The sequence below is a fragment of the Aotus nancymaae genome, unplaced genomic scaffold (assembly GCF_030222135.1).
Source record: "Aotus nancymaae isolate 86718 unplaced genomic scaffold, 86718_ANA_hifiasm-v0.15.2.pri h1tg000094l, whole genome shotgun sequence".
NCBI classification, from domain to species: domain Eukaryota; kingdom Metazoa; phylum Chordata; class Mammalia; order Primates; family Aotidae; genus Aotus; species Aotus nancymaae.
In genome coordinates, this window is record NW_026988509.1 from 625,708 (window position 1) to 650,057 (window position 24,350).

Genomic DNA, 24,350 nt, shown 5'->3' on the forward strand with positions numbered 1-24,350 from the left:
GAACAGACTAATACACACGAGGTCTCGCCATGTTACCCAGGCCGGTCTCAGACTCCTGGGCTCAAGCGATCCTCCTGCCTTGGCCTCCCAAAGTGCTGGAATTCCAGGTGTGAGCTACTGAGCCCAGCCCCACTTGAAGTTCTTAATGGAACCCCCAGCCACGGGGGCCTAAGGGACCCCACCTCTGTGGCTACTCAGGGTGACTGGGATGACAGAGGAGCCATGTAAGCCCAGAAACCTTCAGAGGCTAGGGGCACACAGAGTTCCCTGGCCATGGCTCCATGTCCAGAGGCCGGGAGGGGAGGATGGGTCAGGGCTCTGTGGAGGCCGGGAGGGGAGGATGGGTCAGGGCTCTGTGGAGGCCGAGAGGGGAGGATGGGTCAGGGCTCTGTGGAGGCCGGGAGGGGAGGATGGGTCAGGGCTCTGTGGAGGCCGGGAGGGGAGGATGGGTCAGGGCTCTGTGGAGACCAGGAGGGGAGGATGGGTCAGGGCTCTGTGGAGGCCGGGAGGGGAGGATGGGTCAGAGCTCTGTGGAGGCCGGGAGGGGTGGATGGGTCAGGGCTCTGTGGAGGCTGGGAGGGGAGGATGGGTCAGGGCTCTGTAGAGGCCGGCAGGGGAGGATGGGGTCAGGGATCCATGTCTGGACTCCGGGAGGGGAGGATGGGTCAGGGCTCTGTGGAGGCCAGGAGGGGAGGATGGGGTCAGGGATCCATGTCTGGACTCTGGGAGGGGAGGATGGGTCAGGGCTCTGTGGAGGCCGGGAGGGGAGGATGGGTCAGGGTTCTGTGGAGGCCGGGGGGGAGGATGGGACAGGGTTCTGTGGAGGCCGGGAGGGGAGGATGGGTCAGGGCTCTGTGGAGGCCGGGAGGGGAGGATGGGTCAGGGCTCTGTGGAGGCCGGGAGGGGAGGATGGGTCAGGGCTCTGTGGAGACCGGGAGGGGAGGATGGGTCAGGGCTCTGTGGAGGCTGGGAGGGGAGGATGGGTCAGGGCTCTGTAGAGGCCGGCAGGGGAGGATGGGGTCAGGGATCCATGTCTGGACTCCGGGAGGGGAGGATGGGTCAGGGCTCTGTGGAGGCCAGGAGGGGAGGATGGGGTCAGGGATCCATGTCTGGACTCTGGGAGGGGAGGATGGGTCAGGGCTCTGTGGAGGCCGGGAGGGGAGGATGGGTCAGGGTTATGTGGAGGCCGGGGGGGAGGATGGGACAGGGTTCTGTGGAGGCCGGGAGGGGAGGATGGGTCAGGGTTCTGTGGAGGCCGGGAGGGGAGGATGGAGTCTGCTGAGGGCTGCACTGCATCCCCTCCAGAAACCATCTGCAGAAACCCTGACCCCCAGCACTGCAGACTGAACCGAATGTGGCGATGGACGGGGAGGTGAAGCGGGAGAGAAAAGACCAGGAGAGGACAGGCAGGGAGGCAGCCGCCTGCAGGCCAAGCAGAGAGGCCTCAGACGGACAGAGACACTCTGATCTTGTAGTTTGGGGCTCCAGAACTGTGACAGAATAAATTTCTGTGGTCTAACCTGCTGGGTCTGTGGTACTTTGTGACGGCAGTGGCAGGTATCCAAGGTCCCGAGGTGCGGGGCGTTGGAACATGCCGGCTGCGAGGGTCGCCCACACGGGCCGCCACCTTCATCCTCGCGCCACAGCGGAGTGACCGGAACCATCTGCTCGTGACCCGGCGCCAACACCAAGACCTGGCCCTGTCCTCGGGCCCAGCAAATCGCCTGTCAGGAGAGAGGGTTGGGGGCGGGAGGCCCCGGCAGGGATTCCGACCCAGCGGCTTCGCCAGGGCTTGGCTACAGCTGAGAACACACACGAGAGGAAACGGGGCGTCGTGAGGCCAGTGCTGGTTCTCGGGGGCAGCTCTGAGACATTAGAAATGCTGGCAGGTGCTGTAAATAGCTCCAGAATAGGGGGCCCTAAGGGACCCCACTTACAGGAGAAAGAATCTCAGCCATGCCCACACCAGGGTTTCCACCATCACTCCCCAGTGGCCAGGCAGGGCTCCTGATTTCCCGGCCAGGCAGGTCACACACAGTGAGCCCAGAGCACTTTTCTAGCCCAGAGTATGAGACAGACATTGTGGTGCCATAAGTAAATGACTGAATACAGCCCCTGTGTGCAGGAGAGAGGTGTCCCACCAGGAGAGTCCCAGAGTTCACCTGGGCCGGTGCCCACCTCGTCCCAGCAGGCGGACGTTGTCCCCAGAAGCTCACTGCCCTCCCATCTACAGACAGAAAGATGGGTGTCCAGGGTGTAGGTGCGACCCCAGAAGACACGGCCACACCAGCCACCCCAGGGCCACCCTCCTCGCCCCGTTCCCATTTCTCCTCATTTTAATAGCACAGTAAGAAAAAGTCCAGGCATGGGCTCCACCCTCTCTGCAAGAGAGCCCTCCAGAAAGTCCCACATGCACCTGCAGCCTAGGGGGTGGCACTGCCAGGTGGGGTTCAGCCTCTGACCACTGGGCCTCCCCAGGCTGGCCCAGCACAGTGGACACCTTAGGCCCCATTATATGGACAGAGGGTGAGCCATGGCACCGCCCCAGCCAAGGCCCGAGGGGCCACTCCAAGCCAAGCCCGAGAGCCTGGAAAACACCAAGGCTGTTCAGAGGACCCATGGCCAGAGGCTGAGCACAGGGGCTGAATGGAGTTCGGTTGTTTCAGCATCATTTGTGGAAGACTGTCCTTTCGCCATTGAATTGCCTTTGCTCCTTTGCCACTGATTTTCAGTTCAGCTTAAGTCCGGCGCGGCGGGACGTACGCCCTGCGTGACGTCAGTCCTTTCTAGCATCCTGAGACTCATCTCATGGTCCACCTGAGCACACGGGCCACAGGCTCTTGAAAAGCGTGTCCTTCACCAGTGTTGGGTGAAGTATCCTCTCAATAGCCCATGCCTGTGTCAGTGGGTAATGATGTTGTTTCTCCCATTAAAATTGTGAACTTATGTCATGTTCTTCAATTCTGCAGTTTTGTTCATGTATTTTGAAGCTGTCATGAGATGCATATACACTTAGGACTGTTACGTCCGGATAAACTGATCCTCTTATCATCTCTTATTTCTGGTATCATTCCTTGTCCTACAGTCTATGTTGATATTAAGAATATCAAGAGTGAAACTTTACATCATAGCGAACAAAGAAAACCTCCGATGGCACCAGGGAAGAGATTTCAGGATGTTCAGTATCTGTCCCTGATAAAAATAATTTGAACTCAAAAATCTTTAATGAGTTACTCAGGATAGCAAACTTGATTTTTAATCACATTGAGGCAAGTACCCCCTCAGACAGAGGCTGCACAGGCGCAGCCGCCATCTCTTCCTGGTGGCTTCCTTTGCCAAGAGCACATCACGGTGATGAGTCCTCTGGGACAGGTCATCCTCCCGGCACCGAGACGTGGACGGGGGAGGAACAGACTCCTCTGCATCATGATCCAACTGTGAACAAGAAGGCCTCTTCGTGGGACAGGAAAAATACACTCGCTTTAAACAACAGACTGAACACGGATGTGATTTATAAAGGAGGAGACAGGGCAGGACAGTGACACTGAAGTCCTGCATGTGTTAGTAACACTGAAGGTGGCAGGGAACCGCTGTGTCCTGTGACTTGAAGGCCACTGTGAAGGAAAACAATGCAGTGAAAGAAAGTTCCTCCTATGTGGACATGTCTCTCATTTATCTTTCTAGATATGTTTACAGGCTTTAAAAGATACTAAGATAGGCTAGCTATTATCTCTTAAAAGAGAGACATATTTTCCTCGGATAACTGGAGACGCGCCCTGCGATTCCTCACCCTACTCCTGTTCCCTGAACCAGGCTGGGCATCCCACTCATCCCACAGGCGGGTGAGGCAGGACAGCCAGAAACCCCAGATCTGCCATTGCTCCCCAGGATGAAAGAAACACAGCATGACAGGCTTCTGCTAAGGGAATCAAATGTCTAATGGCTGTTTATAAAGTAGTTGTTCATAAAAGTGTCTTCAATAACATTTTCAGTATAAAGATGGATTTACATTTCATTTCCGGAAAACTGGTATTTTGTACAGTGATCTGGCCGTGGCTAGGAGGCCCAGGGACAGCAGCCGCTGCTGCAGGCAGGCTCTGGGATTCACTGTCTGTCCTGTTGCTGCCCCAGGTAGGGAGAACACATGGGCTGAGGAAAAAAACAGCACGTGCAAACCTGACAGATGCCAAGGGTCCCAACACAGTCCTTCAGCCAAACTAAACCCTAGTTTCAAGATGTGTAGAAAAGCGCTGACACTCTACAGGCAGCTGCCTGCATGTGCGGCCGACCAGGCCCTGCATGCTCCGGGTAGGCAGGCGAGTCCCAAGGAGGGTAAGTGACAGCCCAGGGGTCAAGGGAGCTGGGCAGGAGACCCCAGAGGGCACGGGGCCTGGGTGAGAGCCCTGGACCCCGCACCAAGACACAGGGGTGGCCCTGAAGGACTCCAGGCAGGAAATGACAGGCTCTGAGGGTGTCCAGACACAGACCTCCACTGCCTGAGGGAGGACAGTCAGCCAGGGGGAGGGGCCGGGAGGCGGCAGGGAGGGAGGAAGAGCAGATGAGGAGGCGGAGGGTGTGCCCTGGGCAAGGCAGCAGTGGTGAGGAAGTTCTCAGTGACTCCTCCAGACGGCCAGGAGAACAGTGACAGTCTCAGGTGGCCCTGAGCACGTGAATGGCTAATCCACATCAGTCAAAGGCATAGCCAGGACCTGAACTTCCTATCCTAAGCCCTACATCCATGCAAGCCAGAGCAGCTGGGTCAGAAGCTAGACAGGAGCTCCGAGGATCACCCAGAGAAGCCTCCCTCAACACCTGGCCCTCACTCCAGCCCAGAGCACCTGCCTGGGCGTGAGACTGGCGGCAGCTGTAGGGGAGCCCTGGGCGTATGCTAGGCCCCCAGGGTGCCATCCTGCCCAGCCAGCCCAGGGAGCGGTGATGGGCTGCGCGCTGGCTGTCCCTGTACAGAGCAGTGCCCTGCGATAGTGACCACGACTGCTGTCTGCCCCTCACCCCTGGTTACGCTGTGCCTCCCGTGTGCATTTCTGTGATAAGGCCACTATAAACCCTGCAGGCACCTCACAAACCGCATTCCACGCGGGTGAGTTCACAACCCAGGGGTATGGAGGCTCCGCCCACCATTCCGCAGGCAAGCTCCCGGCCCAGGGGCACGGGGTTCCCTGCTGCACAGCCTCGAGATGCTCCAGGAGCACCCCCTGCACTGGGCTGTTCACGGATGCGCACTGTACGTGCCACTGTGAGAATCGCCCTCGTGTCCCTCAGCCTGGCAGACAGAAGGTGCCCAGGGCCAACCCCAACCCAGAGCCCACATGACAGTGCCAGGTAGGAATCGCACAGGTACAGCCATTCCTCTCCCAACTCAGCTATTGGTCAGAAAAACCCTGCTAGCCTCACTCCCTTGGGGAGGCTGTGCCCAGAGGCGGCAAAAGGCACTGTGCCTCCTCAGGGCTGTGGCTCCTGCGCCCCCTCCTCACCCAAGCCTGACAAGCTACTCTCAGAAATGAACCTATGGTAAAAATTAAGAGTCTAAGACACCCACCCTGTCCCCATCCCTGCCTCCAGCCTGGTCCCCAGACTCACATCTGTGAGGCAGAGATTGAGGGGCTGGAGCCAGCGACAGGGTTATGGGAGGGCTCCCCCACTCGGCCAGGACCCCTTGGCCTTACTGGACCGCACAGATGGCACCCAGCAGGCAGGCATGTTCTCAGGGGTGGCCAGCAAGGGCTCTCTCAGGGTACAGCTGGGAGAAGCGGCCAAGGGCCCAGATGGGGAAGATGTTCCTGTAGCTCGTGTAGGAGATGGCGCAGGACTTGTTGAAGACCCCAGAGATGTTTTCCTGAAAGAACACAGAGAAATAAACACAAAGGCTCCACCGGTCAGCTGAGGGCTAGTCCCTGAACTGCACCCTGGCTGCCGGCTTGGCTGGCTCGTGGGTGAGCCTGGGAAGGGTTGACTAAGCGAGAACATGGGAAAGCAGGTAGCGCATCCCACGTCAGTCAGGCACCATCAGCTCAGCTCAGACTCCCCGCCCTGCAGCAAACTGAGCCGGGGTCACCAGCCCCTCACGACCACGTCAGCTTCCACCAACTCAGCCTCATCCCAGGGGAGGGTAGTTGGCCTTACAGGATCTCATGACACCCACACTACAGGGATAAAAAAAGGCCGCCTCCTGCCCTTCCGGCTCAGTGAGGGGCCACCAGGTCGTCTGGAGCTGGAGGGTCTGTCCTGGAATGAAAGGGCTTCCCATCCACTGGCTTCTCCCATCCAGCTCCTCCCCCAGCCAAAGCATCACTTACAAAAACAGCAAGACCTGGACGTTAGGACCCAACAACCTACCACAGACCTGCCACCAACTCTGGCATTCGCTGGCAGAGTTGACGCCCCCCAAACGTCCGAAGTACCCCAAAGAAGACACAGAACAAGCGGATGTGGAAACAGCCGCGCACGATGGAGGCTGGTGCTGGGCCTTATGTGCTCAGGCCCCTGGTAGCATACCTGGGGCCAGTCGCTGTTGGGGAGCTGTTTCTCAAGCAGACACCGGACTCCTCTCTCCTGGGCCTTGACGTCAGGATGCCTGGCGGAAGAGGAGGCTGAAACACGCCCCCGAGCATCATCCTCACCCTCACGCGGCCGAGTCTAAGGACAAGCCCTGGAATGCTGCAGTGAGAACGGATGCACCCAAACAGACACCCACAGGCCCCACCAGGCGCAGTCAGCACCTCGGGCTCCTGCCGCACCTGTCCTAGGCTCCCTGAGAAGCGGAGCCACGGTGACGACAGGCTGGGGACACAGGCCTCCTGAGGCCTGCCCTGAGTGGCTCCAGCACAAGATGCTCTTCTGTTCCCCCCAAAGAGGAGCCCAAGACTATTCCCACCCGGCCCACTGGTCCTCATGGGCCTCTGGAGACCAGAAGCCACAGGAGCTCACACTTGCTTGCTGGCCAGGACGAGATACCAAGCAGGACCCAGGGCTCAGCGGGCCCAGCTTAACTGTGGGTCCCTGACTGTGCTGCCCTCAGGGGTCCCCCAGACCCTGCTGCTCCTGCTCAAACAGACCTGCTCTAGCTTTTAGGAAGATTCCCCAGATGGCCACAAACCTAATAGGGCAGCACAGATGAGATGCTGTGGGTGCATCTGTGTGTGTGTACACAGGTGCCTGTGCACGCGTACGTGTGTGCATAGACCTGTGTGTGTGTGCATCTGTCTCCACGTATGTACGTATGTCTATGTGCGGCACAGATGGGATGCTGTGGGTGTGTGTGGGTACACAGGTGCCTGTGCACGCGTACGTGTGTGCATAGACCTGTGTGTGTGTGCATCTGTCTCCATGTATGTACGTATGTCTATGTGCGGCACAGATGGGATGCTGTGGGTGTGTGTGTGGGTACACAGGTGCCTGTGCACGCGTACGTGTGTGCATAGACCTGTGTGTGTGTGCATCTGTCTCCATGTATGTACGTATGTCTATGTGCGGCACAGATGGGACGCTGTGGGTGTGTGTGTGGGTACACAGGTGCCTGTGCACGCGTACGTGTGTGCATAGACCTGTGTGTGTGCATCTGTCTCCATGTATGTACGTATGTCTATGTGCGGCACAGATGGGACGCTGTGGGTGTGTGTGTGGGTACACAGGTGCCTGTGCACGCGTATGTGTGTGCATAGACCTGGGTGTGTGTGCATCTGTCTCCATGTATGTACGTATATCTATGTGCGGCACAGATGGGACGCTGTGGGGGTGTGTGTGTGTGTACACAGGTGCCTGTGCACGTGTACGTGTGTGCATAGACCTGTGTGTGTGTGTATCTGTCTCCATGTATGTACGTATCTCTGTGTGCGGCACAGATGGGATGCTGTGGGTGTGTGTGTGGGTACACAGGTGCCTGTGCGCATACACACTGTGTGTGTGTGCATCTGTCTCCATGTACGTATCTCTGTGTGTGGCACAGATGGGATGCTGTGGGTGTGTGTGTGGGTACACAGGTGCCTGTGCGCATACATACTGTGTGTGTGTGCATCTGTCTCCATGTACATATCTCTGTGTGTGGCACAGACGGGACGCTGTGGGTGCATCTGTGTGTGTACACAGGTGCCTGTGCACGTGTATGTGTGTGCATACGTACTGTGTTCATCTGTCTCCATGTACGTATGTCTGTGTGTGCACATCAGTGTGTGCACATGAACACCTGCGTGCAGCTGTGCATGTATGTACCAGGCACACATGTGGCTTGGCACCAGCTGTGGACACAGGAGGGCCACAGAGAGCAGCTGCCATGGCCGCCATCACTACCACACCAGGAAGCAGCGTCCTCATCACAGCCCACCTCACCATTTCCAGGGGTCCCTGATGCTGACGCTCTGCTACCAACACTGCTAATGGTGGGTGGTTCACTTCTAAGAGGCGAGCCTCTCTGCAGGGCCCCATGTGGTCAGAGCGACCCATCTCCTTGCCCCAGGAACCTGGCACGTGGCTCTTGGTAGACATCTCTGTTCCCTGAGTGGCAGCTGAATCGCCCCTGGCCCACAGGCCTCCCCTACTCCCCTCTACATTCACTCAGCCCAGGCCACTTGCTCACAGCTGAGTGTCCCTCCTCTACCCAAACCCAGGGCTCAGGGATGGGGCCTGTCATCCCCACCGAACGGCCATCAGCCCCATCAGGGCCCAGCAGGTGTTGTGGATCTGGGACTGGGCGCTCTGCACGTAACGCCGCTGCTCACAGGACTCAAAGTCCTCCCCCCAGCCTCCGTCTGCCATTTGCCGGGACAGCAAGAAGTCACAGGCTCGGGAGACCTCTGCACAGGCAGTCCTGTAGAGACCAGAGACAGTAGACACCATCACACCAGGGAAGGACCCCTAGCTTCTCACCCTGGCAGGCTGCCTTAGGGTGTGGGGAGGAGCCTACGCTATAGGGCTGCCCTATGTGAGGGCCATGGACCACTACTGAAACCCCTGAGCTTGAGTTCCACAGATGTGAACTGGGAACAGATACTCCTGGCTCCCAGAGTCGTTAGGGTGACAAAGGGACATGCGAGTACTGCAGATGGCCTCACAGACGTGTCAGACTGAGTGAGGTCTGCAGTGCTTGGGAGCAGTGCCTTATAAGCTGCATCCAGGCAAGCACAGTGCTCCCCACCCCCAAACACCCATACGGGAAAAAGCAGGGCAGCTGGAGACAGGGCTGGGACCGGAGGCCTCTTGCCTTCTAACCCGGTCTGGGGGCGCCTGGACCCTAATCCTCCTACTCAGGGTTGGGAGGTATCTGTGTGCCTGGAGGGGCTCCGTCAGGAAGCTCTGGAGAGCCGTGGGACCAGGGAAGCATCCTCATTTCAACCTGGGACCTTGTCTGAGAAACCAATCTTATCTCACTGTTTAAAAATATTAAAAACAGGCCAGGCGCAGTGGTTGATGCCTGTAACCCAGCACTTTGGGAGGCCGAGGTAGGAAGATTGCTTGAGCCCAGACCAGTGTGAGCAACACAGCAAGACACCGTGTCTGCATAAAAGTTTTAAAAAATCAGGTGTGCAACAAAAAAAAAGAAAAAAAATGAGTCAGGTGTGGTGGCGTGCACCTGTGGTCCCAGCTATTTGGGAGGATCGCTTGAGCCCAGGAGTTCGAGACTACAGTGAGCCTGGATCATGCCACTGCATGTCAGCCGTGTTGACAGAGCGAGACTCTGTCTCGAAAAAAAAAAAAGAAAAAGAAAAAGAAAAAACCACCCCTATAATCAAACATCAAAGCCAACAACACTCCCGTCGGGGGATTGGGCTGAGACCCCCGCCCACCAGAGGACAGGCACTCACTCACTCACCCATCTCGGTAGCTCTGCCCCATGCAGGCGAAGGCCTCCAGGCCAAACCAGGTGCCGTAGGTGAAGCACACCCCCCAGGACCTGGAGGGAGACGAGGAGAGCCTCAGCCCTTCAACCCGCGTTCACAGCCGGTGTGTGAAACCACAGGCATTCTGCGACATTCACACGTGCCCAGCCAGCCCACCAACTCCAGTGCCTCAGGCGTCAGGGCCACGGAAGACAGCAGCTCCATCTGCTGGGCCCACCAGCCAGACACCCGAGAACGAGCAGTGAGGGTGGAGGGGAACAGCCACACTCAGGCGACAGTGCACGTCCAACACAGCCTGGCTGCACCCAGCAACATGCCAAGCAATTTCACCAAGGCGGGGGCCAGGCATGCCAAAAAGGAACAAGGTCCCCCAGAGGTCATGGCCTGGCAGCGCACTTCCAGAAACGTCTGGTTCAGCACCAGCATACCACCCAACATTTACGAAGGCAGCGCGTGACAGCAGAAACCTCCGGATCCCACGCGTGTCTGCACTCATGGGCGGGGCTCACTCACCCTTCCCAGGAGCCGTCAGCCCTCTGCTGCCGCCGACAGAACTCTAAGCCCCGCTCGAGGGTCTCCCTGGAACACAGGAGATTGGCCCAATGAACAATCCGGCAAAACGGCAGTTTGCCTATCCCAATTCCACCCATTTCAGGGTCTCAAAACAATGAGCATGGTCTCCCTTAAAAACCACATAAAAATAAACAGTTTACACAGACCTATGAGGGTTTTTAAACGAAGCAAGTACAGGACACCAGAGCGGGAAGCAGACTGGCAGAGTCTGAAAAAGGGATGGCGAGGAAAGCAAGGCCCCGGGGGGAGCCCCGCAGACACGGCTGCGAACAGGAGCAGTATCACTGAGACCCAGCAGCCCAGGCTTGAGCAAAGCAAACAAAGGGAACTAGTAAGAACAGGAAAAAATCAATTAGAGAGAAAACAACACATTTAGAAGACAAAGAAGACCCATCCTAAATCTAACTGGTATTTCCAAAGACAACCGGTTCTCCAAAAGGCTGGAGTGAAGTGTCTACTCTGGTGTCAGCCTGCGGGACGTGAGACTCATCTTTAACCAGCAGGTCAAGCAGGACTGATGGGTGTCGGTCCTGGGACTAAGGTCCATGTGACTGCAGCTCCCATCATGCTCGCCAACTCCCTCTACCAACTCTCCCTTCTGGCTTTTGTGAGATGCCATCTAGAGAGGCCCCTGCAGCAAAAGGCAGTCAGCAGCTTCCAGCTGAGGAAGGGGATCCTGCCGAGGACCCCGAGTGCTCAGAGGCAGAGCCTTCCTCACTGGAAGCTCCGGCGGGACCCTGAGGCCGAGGACCTGCGAGGCTGCGCCTGGACTTCTGACTGACAGAAACGGTGAAGTAATAAATGTGTGTTCTTCTAAGCCACTAGGTTTGTACTAACATTGTCACCCAGCAATAGGTGAAACAGAGTCAACGTACAAATTCATAAAAGCAATAAAAGAAGCGACAGGACTACACAGATATGGCGAGAAATAAGAACATTTTATGTATTACATTTGAAAACTCAGACAAAATGTACAAATTAGAAAAATTAACTTATCAAAACTGCCTCAATCAAGAAACAGAGAATCTAAACAGTCCTAAAACTATTAAAAGAATGAGTCAAAATCTAAACTTTTCCCAGAAAAAAAACTCTAGGCCTAGGAATTTTATAAGTGAATGCGACTAAGTTATCAGGCACACTCATTCTAATCTCACACAAACTCTTCCAGAGAATAGAAGGAGGAGGAACACTCTCTAGTTCGTTCCAGGAACCCAGAGAAATAAGATATGGAAAAGTGAAATTTTCAGGCTATTTCACTCATGAACACAGATGCAAAACTCTAAATTAAAACTGAGAAACTGAATACTGTCTTAAATACAGACCAATACGAAGGTCTATCTCAGAAATACAAAGGCGTCTTAACATTAGAAAAATCCATAATAATCCTCTACAAATTAACAAATGACACAAATATATAATCATCTCAAAGCAGACAGCGTAGTGTGAGACCAGCCTGGGAAACAGAGCAAGACCCCATCTCTATAAAAAATTTAAAAATTAGCTGAGCATGGTGCATGCTTGTGGTCTTAGCTACTCAGGAGGCTGAGACAGGAGGATTCCTTGAGCCTAGGAGTTTGAGGCTACAGTGAGCTATGATGGCACCACTGCACTCCAGCCTGGGCAACAGAGTAAGACCCCATCTCTTAAAAAAAAAAGAAGAGTTGATTGCTTTCCTTCAAGCAATGAACAATTAGATTTTAGCACTTTGGGAGGCCGAGGCGGGTGGATCACGAGGTCAAGAGATCGAGACTATCCTGGTCAACATGGTGAAACCCCATCTCTACTAAAAATACAAAAAATTAGTTGGGCATGGTGGCGCGTGCCTGTAATCCCAGCTACTCAGGAGGCTGAGGCAGGAGAATTGCCTGAACCCAGGAGGCGGAGGTTGCGGTGAGCCAAGATCGCGCCATTGCACTCCAATCTGGGTAACAAGAGCGAAACTCCATATCAAAAAAAAAAAAAAGAAGAACACAATGCCATTTACATTAGCTCCAAAAAATTGAAATCCTTAGGTATAAACAACAAAATATGTACAAGATCTATATATGATGACATCTACACAATTCTGATGAAAGAAATAAAAGATCTTCCCAACTTGAGCTCTAGATTCGATGGATTCCCAACCAAAGTCCCAGCATTTTGTAAATATCAACAGACTGATTCTAAAATGTATATGGAGAGGGAAAAAAACCCAGAATAGCCAATGCACTGTTGAAAGAGAACACTGACACTGAGTTCAAGGCCTTCTACAGAGCTACAGGAACCCAGACAGAGTGGTACCGGCGAAAAGAACAAATAGACCAGTGGAACAGAACAGAGAGCTCAGAAATAGACCCACGTAAATGCAGTCAACTGATTTTTTACAAAGGAGCAAAGGCAACAAAATGGCGCAAAAAAAGTCTTCTGGACAGATGGTGCCAAAACAACTGGACATCCGCATGCAACCAAATCTAGACACGAGCCATAAGCCCTTCCCAACGGCGAACTCAAAAGGAACCATGGAGCCAGATGTAAAGCGCACAGCTTGACAGCTCCTAGAATGTAACGTGGCAAACACTCCAGGCACCTGGGCTTGGCAGCAGCTTTTCAGATACAACACCAAAAACATGATACGTGAAACAGAACACTGACAAGCGGGACTCCATTAAAATAAAAACTGGCTCTGCAAAAGATACTATTAATAGAATGAAGAAACAAGACACAGACTGGCAGAAAACATCTGCGAAAGACGTAGCTGATAAAGGGCTGGCAGCCAAAATATACAAAGAACTAAAACTCAACAATAAGAAAACCCAACTTAAAAATGAACCAAAGACTTTAACAGACACTTCACTGAAAAAGATACACCGGTGGCAAATACTGTATGAGAAGATTTTAACAGAGCGTCACTTGGGAACTGCAAACTGAACGAGGAGATAGCACTGCGCACCTCTCAGAACAGCTAAACCCAAAACACAACACCCAGTGCTGGTGAGGATGTGGAACAGGAAGGCTCATCGTTGCTGGCGGAAATGCAGACGGCGCAGCCACTTTAGAATACAGCTTGGTAGCTTCTTACAGAACACGCTCTTACCATGGGATCCAGCAATCACGCTCCTTGGCATTTACCCAAATGAGCTGAAAACTTCCACGTACGCTAACATGGATGGCAACTTTATTCATAGTTGCCAAAACTTGGAAGCAAGTAAGGCACTCACCTCAGCAGGTGAATGGATAAACTGTGGCACACGCAGACGATGGAACATTATTCGGCACTAAAAAGAAATGTGCTATCGAGCCATAGAAAGACACGGAGGAACCTTAAATGCTTATTATTAAGTGAAAGAGGCCAGTCTGAAAGGCAAAACCATGGAGACAGTAAAAATATCAGTGTTTGCTACTAAGGGGTTTTTTTTTTTTGAGACGGAGTTTCGCTCTTGTTACCCAGGCTGGAGTGCAATGGCGCGATCTCGGCTCACCACAACCTCCGCCTCCTGGGTTCAGGCAATTCTCCTGCCTCAGCCTCCTGAGTAGCTGGGATTACAGGCACGCGCCACCGTGCCCAGCTAATTTTTTGTATTTTTAGTAGAGACGGGGTTTCACCATGTTGACCAGGATGGTCTCGATCTCTTGACCTTGTGATCCACCCGCCTCGGCCTCCCAAAGTGCTGGGATTACAGGCGTGAGCCACCGCGCCCGGCCATAATTTTTTTTTAAAGTTTAGCAAATTGTCTAGCTATGAGATCAGTATCAAAATCAATTGCATAGGAATCTATGAGTCCACAGTGATAATAAATAAGTAAATAAACAGAGGCGAAGGAAAAGCTTTTGGAAGAACGCCAACCAACACATATGGGGAATGACAATTTTGCAAGCATTACGCAAATAATTGATTCAGGCAAGAAACATCATCAAATGCTAACAGTAACGGGTGTAAGTCTGATGAGAAATAGGACATTTACGTAGCCTAAAACTGTCTCCCAATAAAAAAACAGCAACTTCACAGTGGAGAAACTAAGTACAGTGGCCACCACCCCATCAAGGGGCCAGAGTGGATGTGTGCTTCCTAGTAAGATGCAGGAGAAGGCCCCACTTCTTCTGCAATATTCCTGACAAAAATGTACAACTTCATAACCCGAATCTAATCATGAGACACCAGAAAAAAAAAGAAAAAAAACACTGAGAATATTCTACAAAATAACTTGCTGAACAATTCAAAAATGACATAGTCATCAAACACAAGGAAAGACTAAGGAATTATTCCAGGTTAAAAGAGTGTCAGTGTTATAACTAAATGCAACCCATGTGCACAGTAAGCAGGATAAGGAAGGAGGGGATCCACGATGGCCGACCACCAGCGGCTTGGGATGGGGGCTCCTGGTGAAGGTGCAGAGAACGAGAGGACGCCACACTTTCAGACGAATTTTTGTTGCTCACGGACCAGGAGATTCCCAGCGGAGGAGCCCCACGGGTTGCCAGCGCGACTCTTGTGGCCGGTGCGGCGGTTTTGCTGGCGCCTCAGCGTGGCAGTTCTTGGTGCAGAGTGAGCGGGACTGGGTCCCCTTTTGGCCGATTCCCGGGCAGAAAAGCACCATCAATCTTAACACCGCTGTTTTGGCCGGCGCAGTGGATTGCTCAGATTTCGGCGCTGGGAATCAACAAGTTGGATGTCCACTCAGAAACCTAATTTGAAAGTCGGAAATCACAAAGACGACAGGTGGATAAATTTACACTGATGGGAAGAAACCAGCGTAAAAAGGCTGAGAATACCCAAAATCAGAATGCCTCTCCCTCTACAGGGGATCACAGTTCCTCATCAGCAACGGAACAAGCCCTGATGGAGAACAAGTGCGTTCCATTAACAGAAGTAGGCTTCAGAAGGTGGATGATAAGAAACTTCTGTGAATTAAAAGAACTTGTTCTAATCCAATGCAAAGAAACTAAGAACTTTGAAAAAAGGTTTGACGAAATGCTAACGAGAATAGACAATTTGGAGAGGAATATAAGTGAATTAATGGAGCTGAAAAACACAACAGGAGAACTTCGCAAAGAATGCACAAGTTTTAACAGTCAAATTGATCAAGCAGAAGAAAGGATATCAGAGTTCGAAGACCAACTTAATGAAATAAAACGAGAAGTCAAGATTAGAGAAAAAAGGATAAAAAAGAATGAGCAAAGGCTCCAAGAAATACGGGACTATGTGAAAAGACCTAATCTACGTTTGATAGGTGTACCTGAATGTGACATAGAGAATGAATCCAAGTTGGAAAATACTCTTCAGGAGATTATTCAGGAAAACTTTCCCAATCTAGTAAGACAGGACAATATTCAACTCCAGGTAATACAGAGAACACCACAAAGATATTCCTCAAGAAGACCAACCCCAAGGCACATAATCGCCAGATTTATTAGGGTTGAAATGAAGGAGAAAACACTAAGGGCAGCCAGAGAGAAAGGTCAGGTTACCCACAAAGGGAAACCTATCAGACTTAGAGCAGATCTCTCAGCAGAAACCCTACAAGCCAGAAAAGAGTGGGGGCCAATATTCAACATCCTTAAAGAAAACAACTTTCAACCCAGAATTTCATATCCAGCCAAACTGAGCTTCACAAGTGAAGGAAAAATAAAATCTTTTGCAAACAAGCAAGTACTTAGAGATTTTACCATCACCAGGCCTGCTTTGCAGAAGCTTCTGAAAGAAGCACTACACATATAAACGAACAACCAGTATCAGCCTTTCCAAAAATATATCCAGCTAGCATCAAATGGCAGTATTAAACTCATATATATTATTAACTGGATAAAAAGCCAAAACCCATCGGTACGCTGTATCCAGACCCATCTCACATGCAACGATACACAAAGACTCAAAGGGACAGAGGAAGATTTACCAACCAAACGGAGAGCAAACATAAATAAATAAATAAAAAGCAGGAGTTGCAATTCTCACCTCTGATAAAATAGACTTTAAAGCAACAAAGATCAAAAGAGGCAAAGAAGGACATTATATAATGGTCAAAGGATCAATGCAACAAGAAGAGCTAACGATCCTAAATATACACGCACCCAATACAGGAGCACCCAGATACATAAGACAAGTTCTTAATGACTTATAAAGAGACTTAGCCTCCCACACAATAATAGTGGGAGACTGTAACATCACATTGTCAATACTAGACAGATCAACGAGATAGAAAATTAACAGGATATCCAGGACTTGAACTCAGACCAGGAACAAGTAAACTTAATAAACATTTATAGAACTCTCCACTTTAAATACACAAAACACACATTCTTATCAGTACCACATCACACCTATTCCAAAAGTGACTACATAATTGGAAGTAAATCACTCCTCAGTAATTGCATAGCATTTCATAGGTTTAAATGAAATATTGGTTGGCTGCTTGTTTGTTATTTTCTTCCCTTATTCCTTCCTGTCTCCATTGTTAAGCACAATTATTGGCATAAAAGAGGTTTTCAATTCCCATTTTTAGACTGCATTCTAGCCTGGGCAATAGAGCAATATTCCCATTCTCTCTCCCTCTTCTTCATTCTTTTTTTTTCTTTCTCTCTTTCTTCCTTTTTCTTTAAAAAAATAAAATAAAATAAAAATAAAATGCCACATTTTATAAAATCTAGGACTTTGTTAATTTTTCTACCACTAAAGAAATGTTGCCAATTAAACTGTGATACATCCTTAATCGAAAAATGCATTCTAGTTTCAGAGATGCTAAAATGTAGAGAAAAAAATATATGACTTAGAAGTAATTGAACATGGTAGTAAAGATGACTGAATCCAGAACACAAAAATTAACTGATTATTTTACATTATATTGGAGATATCCCCCACAAAGAAAAGCCACAAAAGTAAAAAAAAAAATGCAATAAGAGCTTCTGAGATAATGAAAAATATTTTTAGCAGTTTTTTGTTTTGTTTTGTTTTTTGCAAAAAAAAAAAAAAAAAAAAAAAAGAAGGATAAGGAAAAAAGAAAAATAATTAAGTGAGCCGAGGTCATGCCACTGCACTGCAGCCTGGCACCTGGTGACAGAATGGAACTCTGTCTCAAAAAAATAAAAATAAAAAAAATAAACAAATGCAACCTTAAATATCGGATTAAAGCTTGAGGAAAAATTTTGCCACAAAGGACATTATTGGAACAATTAGGCCAATTTGAACAAGGCCTGCAGATTAGTACTGCATCAACATTAACATTCTGACCTACACTTGCACAAAAGAAATACTCATGCAGTTAGAAACACAGTACATCCTCTCTGCAACTTCTCCAGTGGTTCAAGAAAGAGCATCTCGAGCGCGAGGGAGGGAAGGCAGTGAAGCCTCAGAGGAGAGGAATCCTAGTAAGAGGTAACAGGAGCACTTTTTACTGATTTTGCAACTTTTCTATAAATTTGTAAATTTAGGGGAGAATTTAAGTCTGCGTAGTAAAACAGAATATTCCATATAAGTAGTGTTAAAGTAACTGGCAACCCCATACTGCATCTCAAAAATTCTCTAGGTAAATTTAAAATCTTAATATAAAAATCAGACTAATATATTTAACCATTTAAAAGTTAAAAACTTGGCCGGGTGCGGTGGCTCACGCCTGTAATCCCAGCACTTTGGGAGGCCAAGGCAGGTGGATCACGAGGCCAAGAGATCGAGACCATCCTGGCCAACATGGTAAAACTCCAACTCTACTAAAAATACAAAAATAAAAAAAAATTAGCTGGGCGTGGTGGAACACACCTTTAGTCACAGCTACTCAGGAGGCTGAAGCAGGAGAATCCCTCGAACCTGGGAGGCGGAGGTTGCAGTGAGCCAAGATCGCGCCACTACACTCCAGCCTGGGCGACAGAGCAGGACTTCATCTCAAAAATAAAAATAAAAATAAATAAATAAAAGTTTAACACTTAGGTTCAAACACCCTAAAGTGATAAAAAGAACAAAGAAATTGAGGAGAAAATATCTGTAACATAATACACAAATACTTTATTGTGCTTAAAAATGAAAGAAAAACCATCCTAGTGAAAATTTTAAAAATGGCTGGGGGTGGTGGCTTACCATGTAATCCCAGCATTTGGGGAGGCTGAGGTGGGAGGATGATTACTTGAGCCCAGGAGTTCAAGACCAGCCTGAGCAGCAGAGCTAGACCCCATCTCTACAGAACATTTTCAAAATTAGCCAGGCGTAACAGTATGCACCTTTATTCCCAGCTACTCAGGAGGCTGAGGTGGGAGGATTGCTTGAGCCCAGGAGCTTGAGGCTGTGGTGAGCCATGATTTCACCACTGTACTCCAGCCTGGATAACAGAATAAGACTCTGTCTAAAAAAATAAATTATAAAAAAAATGTTCTAACTTGGAAGTCACCAAAGAAATGCAGAGGAAACCCATGATGAAGTCACCACGGCCCCCCGTGTGCCACATCCAGGATCCGTTTCTACACAGTGACAACAGCTGACATGCGCTTCCCTGGCACCTCTCACAGTCCCTCCACTCTGCCAGGCTGTACTCTTGCCCATGCAGGCAGGGAAAGAGATGGGCAGAGAAGTGACCAGGCCAGGTCAGCCAGGAAGAGGGAGGGTTGGGGGCCCACCCAGGCAGGCAGACCCCAAGCCATACAGCTCTAGGGAATAATAATGGTCATGAATACATATTTACCAAGAAAATACCGGTTAAGGTTAAACTGGGGAAAAAGCTAAAAACAACAATGAAAACGGAAAAACAGCCCAGAGGCTACCGAGTGAAATGACACGACGCCTGTGCTGGAGGAGCACGCTCAATGGTGGGGCTTTGAGAAACCCCACCCAGGCACAGAGTGGGCCAGGCCTGAAGAGGGGCGGCAGACCACCATGGAAATGTGCAGACCAACAGCAGCGGCAGATTCTTACTCAGGGGCGAGGAGGGGGCAACTTAGCCTCTTCTTTGCATTTTTCTGTATTTTGCAAGTCTTGTTTGTAAAGCACCTGCTTTACTTTTATTACAGTGATTTTTAAAAGGTAATATATTTTTTAAAAGGCCAATTCTGTGAGTGTGGCTGAGGACAACGCACGCCCACTCCACACCGCCGGGCAGCACGTGGCCAAGGGCCGTGCCAGGCCAACCCCACTCCACACCGCCGGGCAGCACGTGGCCAAGGGCCGTGCCAGGCCAACCCCACTCCACACCGCCGGGCAGCACGTGGCCAAGGGCCGTGCCAGGCCAACCCCACTCCACACCGCCGGGCAGCACGTGGCCAAGGGCCGTGCCAGGCCAACCCCACTCCACACCGCCGGGCAGCACGTGGCCAAGGGCCGTGCCAGGCCAACCCCACTCCACACCGCCGGGCAGCACGTGGCCAAGGGCCGTGCCAGGCCAACCCCACTCCACACCGCCGGGCAGCACGTGGCCAAAGGCCGTGCCAGGCCATGGAAGACAATGAACACAGTGCTTGCACCTGCGAAGCACAAGAAAACCCCTGCTCCACCCACGGCTTCCAACAAAAACACAACCAGAATATCCTCAGATGTTAAATGAAGCAGCACACTCCCACGTAACTCAGGGTCAGAGAAGAACAGTAGAAACAGAAAACACTTTCAGTATTTGTGCTGCCGCAGCCAGCACCAAACAACAGTTTTAATTGAACGATATATCAAAACTCGTTTATAGCCTCAAGTGCATATTTCAATACAAACCTGAAATCAAATATCTAAGCATTCAAGTTAGAAAAATAAAGGAGAAAGAAAATAGCAAAGGCCAGGTGTGGTGCCTCACACCTGTAATCCCAGCACTTTGGGAGGCCAAGGAAGGTGAATCACCTGAGGTCAGGAATTTGAGACCAGCTTGACCAACATGGTGAAACCCTGTCTCTACTAAAAATACCAAAAATTTAGCTGGGCATTGTGGCGAGCACCTGTATTCCCAGCTACTTGGGGGGCTGAGGCAGGAGAATCACTTGAACCCAGGAGGCAGAGGTTGCAATGAACTGAGATCACACCACTGCACTCCAGCCTGAGTGACACAGCAAGACTCCACCTCAAAAAAATATAAAAAAGAAAAGAAAAGAACAAAGAAAAGAAATTGATGAAACAAAAAATAAACTCTCCTAAAAAACAGAATCAAAGACTAAGACGGTTTTTGTTTTTGTTTTTCAAAAGATCGGCATAAGATCTCAGAAGAAAGAAGAGGATGTCAGCGTTGAGCTCAGAGCCATCTAAGAGGACACGGAACACTCTGCGCCCATCAGTATAAAACTGAGTGGAAAAAGGAAGACTCCCAGACCGACACAAAAATGGAACATCTACTCAGTCCTATAAACTATTAAAGAAATTACACTGCACTCCAGCCTGGGCGACAGAGCAAGACCCCATCTCAAAAAAAAAAAAAAAGAAATTGAGCTTCTAATTTAAAACCTTTCCTCAAAGAAAACTCCAGGCCCAACTGACATTTCCAGTAATTTTTCCCAAATATTTAAGGCAAAAATATTACAAACATTACATAAATTCTTCCAAAGAGTATTTTAAAAAACATTTTCCAACTGCTTTTCTGAGTTCAGTATCATCTTAACAGGAGAACCTCACAAAGACATTATGTAAAGAAAATTTCATATAATTTTATGTAAAGAAAATTATAGGCCGGGCGCTGTGGCTCACGCCTGTAATCTCAGCACTTTGGGAGGCCGAGGTGGGCGGATCACAAGGTCAAGAGATTGAGACCATCCTGGTGGCCAACATGGTGAAACCCCATCCTTAAAAAAAAGAAAGAAAATTATAGACCATTGTCTCTAGTAACCAGAGCTGTTAAACTCCTAACAAAATATTCCTCAAATTGAATCTAGCAATATATAAAGAGTGCATCATGACCAAGGTGAGTCTACACCAGGTTTAACAAAAGTAAAAACTGTAATCATAGTAGGATAACGAACCCGCAAAAACCACATGCCCTTTAACGTACCCTGTGACATAGCAACGACACTCCGAGGTACATGACCGTGAGAAGTAAGTACCCAGGAGCCAAGAGTGTTCACAGGAGACGCTTCGTAAAAACCCAGACTGAAATCCTCCCCGGTGCTGAGGACAGGCAGCTAGACAGCACGGCACCTGCATTCAACCAGAGGCCCGAGGGAGAGGACGCTGCTGCTACCCCAGCCACCTGGCTAACCTCGAGCAGATGAGAAGGCAACACGCAGTCCACACCTCAGGGTTCCACCTAGACAAGGTTCAGAGCGAGCAACAGAAACCCACAGCCTGGCAGGCGTGCGGGCGGCCCCCTCATGGGGACGCCTGAGGGCTCTGGTGGCATCGCCATGTTCGACGTTGGCACCGGGACCTGTTTGCTTCAGAAGATCAACCTGTGCACTTTCTTGAATATTTGCCACCCTTAAAAACTGCTACTGGAACACAGGTGGAGCCGCGGATGAAATGTCTTTTTAACATTATTACAAGATAGGGAGAAAATCCAGTTTTGTGTTGTAATTATGCTATTCTGAGCCCCAGTAGATACTTTGTAGGCTTTAGGGCATATAACTGCATTCAATAACCTCTGCAGGCTCCCACGTCTACGTGAGTTTTGTTTCTGAGATGGGCCGCAGGGCTGTGCTACAGAATGCTGCGTCAGGGCCTTGGCCCCCAACTTGGCAGCCCCCACACTGAGTGAGAGCATCCTGGGCCGAGGCCCTGCGTACCTGATCTCGGCTGCCCTGTGGTCTGGGAAATGCTTGTGGAAATGCTTAAGTGCCTGCATCACGGCCGAGGTGCACTCCACATACGTGTAGTCAATCATGATGTCCCCTGGGGAAGGGAAGGAAGAACCAAGGTGCTGAGTCTCACCCTGGCTGCCCAGGGCCTACAACTCAGGCCAAATCACGACAAGCAAGAGTGTCGCTGTGTGCAGAACCCGTGCCTGGATGCTGCCTCCCCGACCAACCTCCAGAGCAAACACTGGCCGGCCCAGGACACACATCTGTACTACGAGAGAGCAAAGATGAGGGGAATGCAGCAGAAAGCTGCAATCCCAGCCCAAAAAGCTATGTGTGATGGGTAGAGGACCAGGAAGGGGGCATGTGAGGTGCCCAAAGGTGGACCAGGGGTGAGATCCTGCCCCCAGACCAGTACAATGGCAGCCATGCACACACAGCAGCCTACCAGCCCATGACGTGGGTCCCCTCAGTCCCCACAGACACCTCCCTGCAGGCGCTCTGGGATCCACGAAGTGGGCTCGCAACACACAGCAGCCTCCACAGAACATAAGCCCTGTGGACTGAGCAGGAGCCAGCCCAGGCTGTGCACCTCACTGGAACCCTCCACCATCCCATCCCCTAGGCCTGACCTGATGCCCTCCTATCCACAACACAGGGATCCGGACACCCCTAGGGATGGAGGAACACAGAACAGCCTGGGCTGAGGGAGGACTCCAGACAGATCTGCTGGTGAACCTGGGCCCTTGCAGCCTCGGGCAAGGGGGAAAAGCTGGCTCCAGGGTTTGTGTACCACGGTGCTGGCCGACCACTCACCAAAGACCTCCGAGGGGTTCAGCAGCTCCAGCAAGCGCCCCCCACGCTTGGTCTCGTAGGTGGAGAACCCTCCGTCAGGATTCCTCATGTTCAGCAGCTGAAATCACAGAGCACCCGAGAACTCACCCACACGATGAGCACACGCAGACGCCCAGGCCACAGTGGAGCTTTCTAGAGGCAACACTAGGGCTGACAACCAGTGGGGCAGGAACGGGGGCAAGAAGCCGATTTCCACGTTAACCAAGCCCTCGGGTGCCCCGAGCAGCAGCTGCAACCTCAGCCGTCAGGGCCTCCACGCGCAGCCACCTGGGAACACGCCCCTACACGTGCCCATGACTTAGAAACCAAGTGTGTGCTGCTGCCAGAAACACACGCAACAGCCAGATGTGCTGAAAGAATGTGGCACCAAAACCAACGGAAACTCCTCCTTCAGACACCCAGTGGGAAGCACCAGAGAGAAACCCGGGGGCCACACCGGCTCCCGCAAGCATCGCGCTGAGCTGGACACCAGCCCTGCTGTGCAGGGCCCTGTGCAAACAGCACAGCAAGCCCTAGGGGTCCAGCCAGAGCTCACAGTTCTCCACATGCAAACGCCGTCCAAGGACAAGCTCCTACAGCCCGGCCGGATTGTGGGGGGGTCGGGCTCGTGGGAGTGGAGGTGAGCACGCAGCTCATCTGCAGACATGAGCTGTGGACGGGACTGCTAGGACCACAGCCTTACCACGGCCACCGCATCGCAGAGCCGCTCTCGGAGGATGTGCTCGGTTACATAGGGACACTTCTCCTGCAGGAGCAGCACGGCCTTCAAGGCCTCAGCCGTGCAGTCAGCAACAATCCAGCCACAGTCCAGCGTGCTGAAGGAGAAGCCGCCCTGCAGAACACGACCCGTGACCCTAGGCTGAGGGTGTCCACACCCCAGTCCTTGGAGCCACCCCACAGCCACACACATCACTCCCCACCACAGAGCACCCAGTCAGGACGGGGGCCTATCCACCAAAGGTGTGGGTGCGGCCAGGGGCCCAAGCTGGGCACATCTAGATGGAACTCCAGCTTCCAGCACAGAGACCCTCAGGGCGGCAGCTCACACCCTCAACACCTTCAGATCTCACAACGGGACAGGACGGGGCACAGGTGTCCCCCACCCCCACTGTAAACACGCAGCAGCAGCTGTGCTCATGCCTAATTTCACAGAACAGAACGCACCTGTGGTCACAGCCCACCCCGGCTGAGGTCTCTTCCCTCTGCCTTCCCCGGACGCCCTGGCTACAGGGCGTCCTGAAGCCTATATGTGCCATGACCACCTGAACCGCTCTAAGGCACGGCCACATGTGCAAGCAAATGGTGCCCCCATGTGCCAGGCAGCTCAGCAACATGAGGCATGGGCCCCTATGCGAGGCACACCCAAAGACGCCAAGGGAAGAGTCCCGCCTTCAAAGGGAAGGACCAACCTGCTGAGGG

The 24,350-nt window shown here is 51.4% G+C and overlaps 2 pseudogenes; both read right to left on the reverse strand.

Moving 5' to 3' along the window:
• Positions 1 to 5,640: 5,640 nt before the first annotated feature.
• The window catches only part of LOC135271869 (lanosterol synthase-like), a 35,751-nt pseudogene continuing 17,041 nt past the window's right edge, over positions 5,641 to 24,350 (reverse strand).
• LOC135271851 (uncharacterized) lies at positions 6,536 to 8,499 on the reverse strand (annotated as a pseudogene).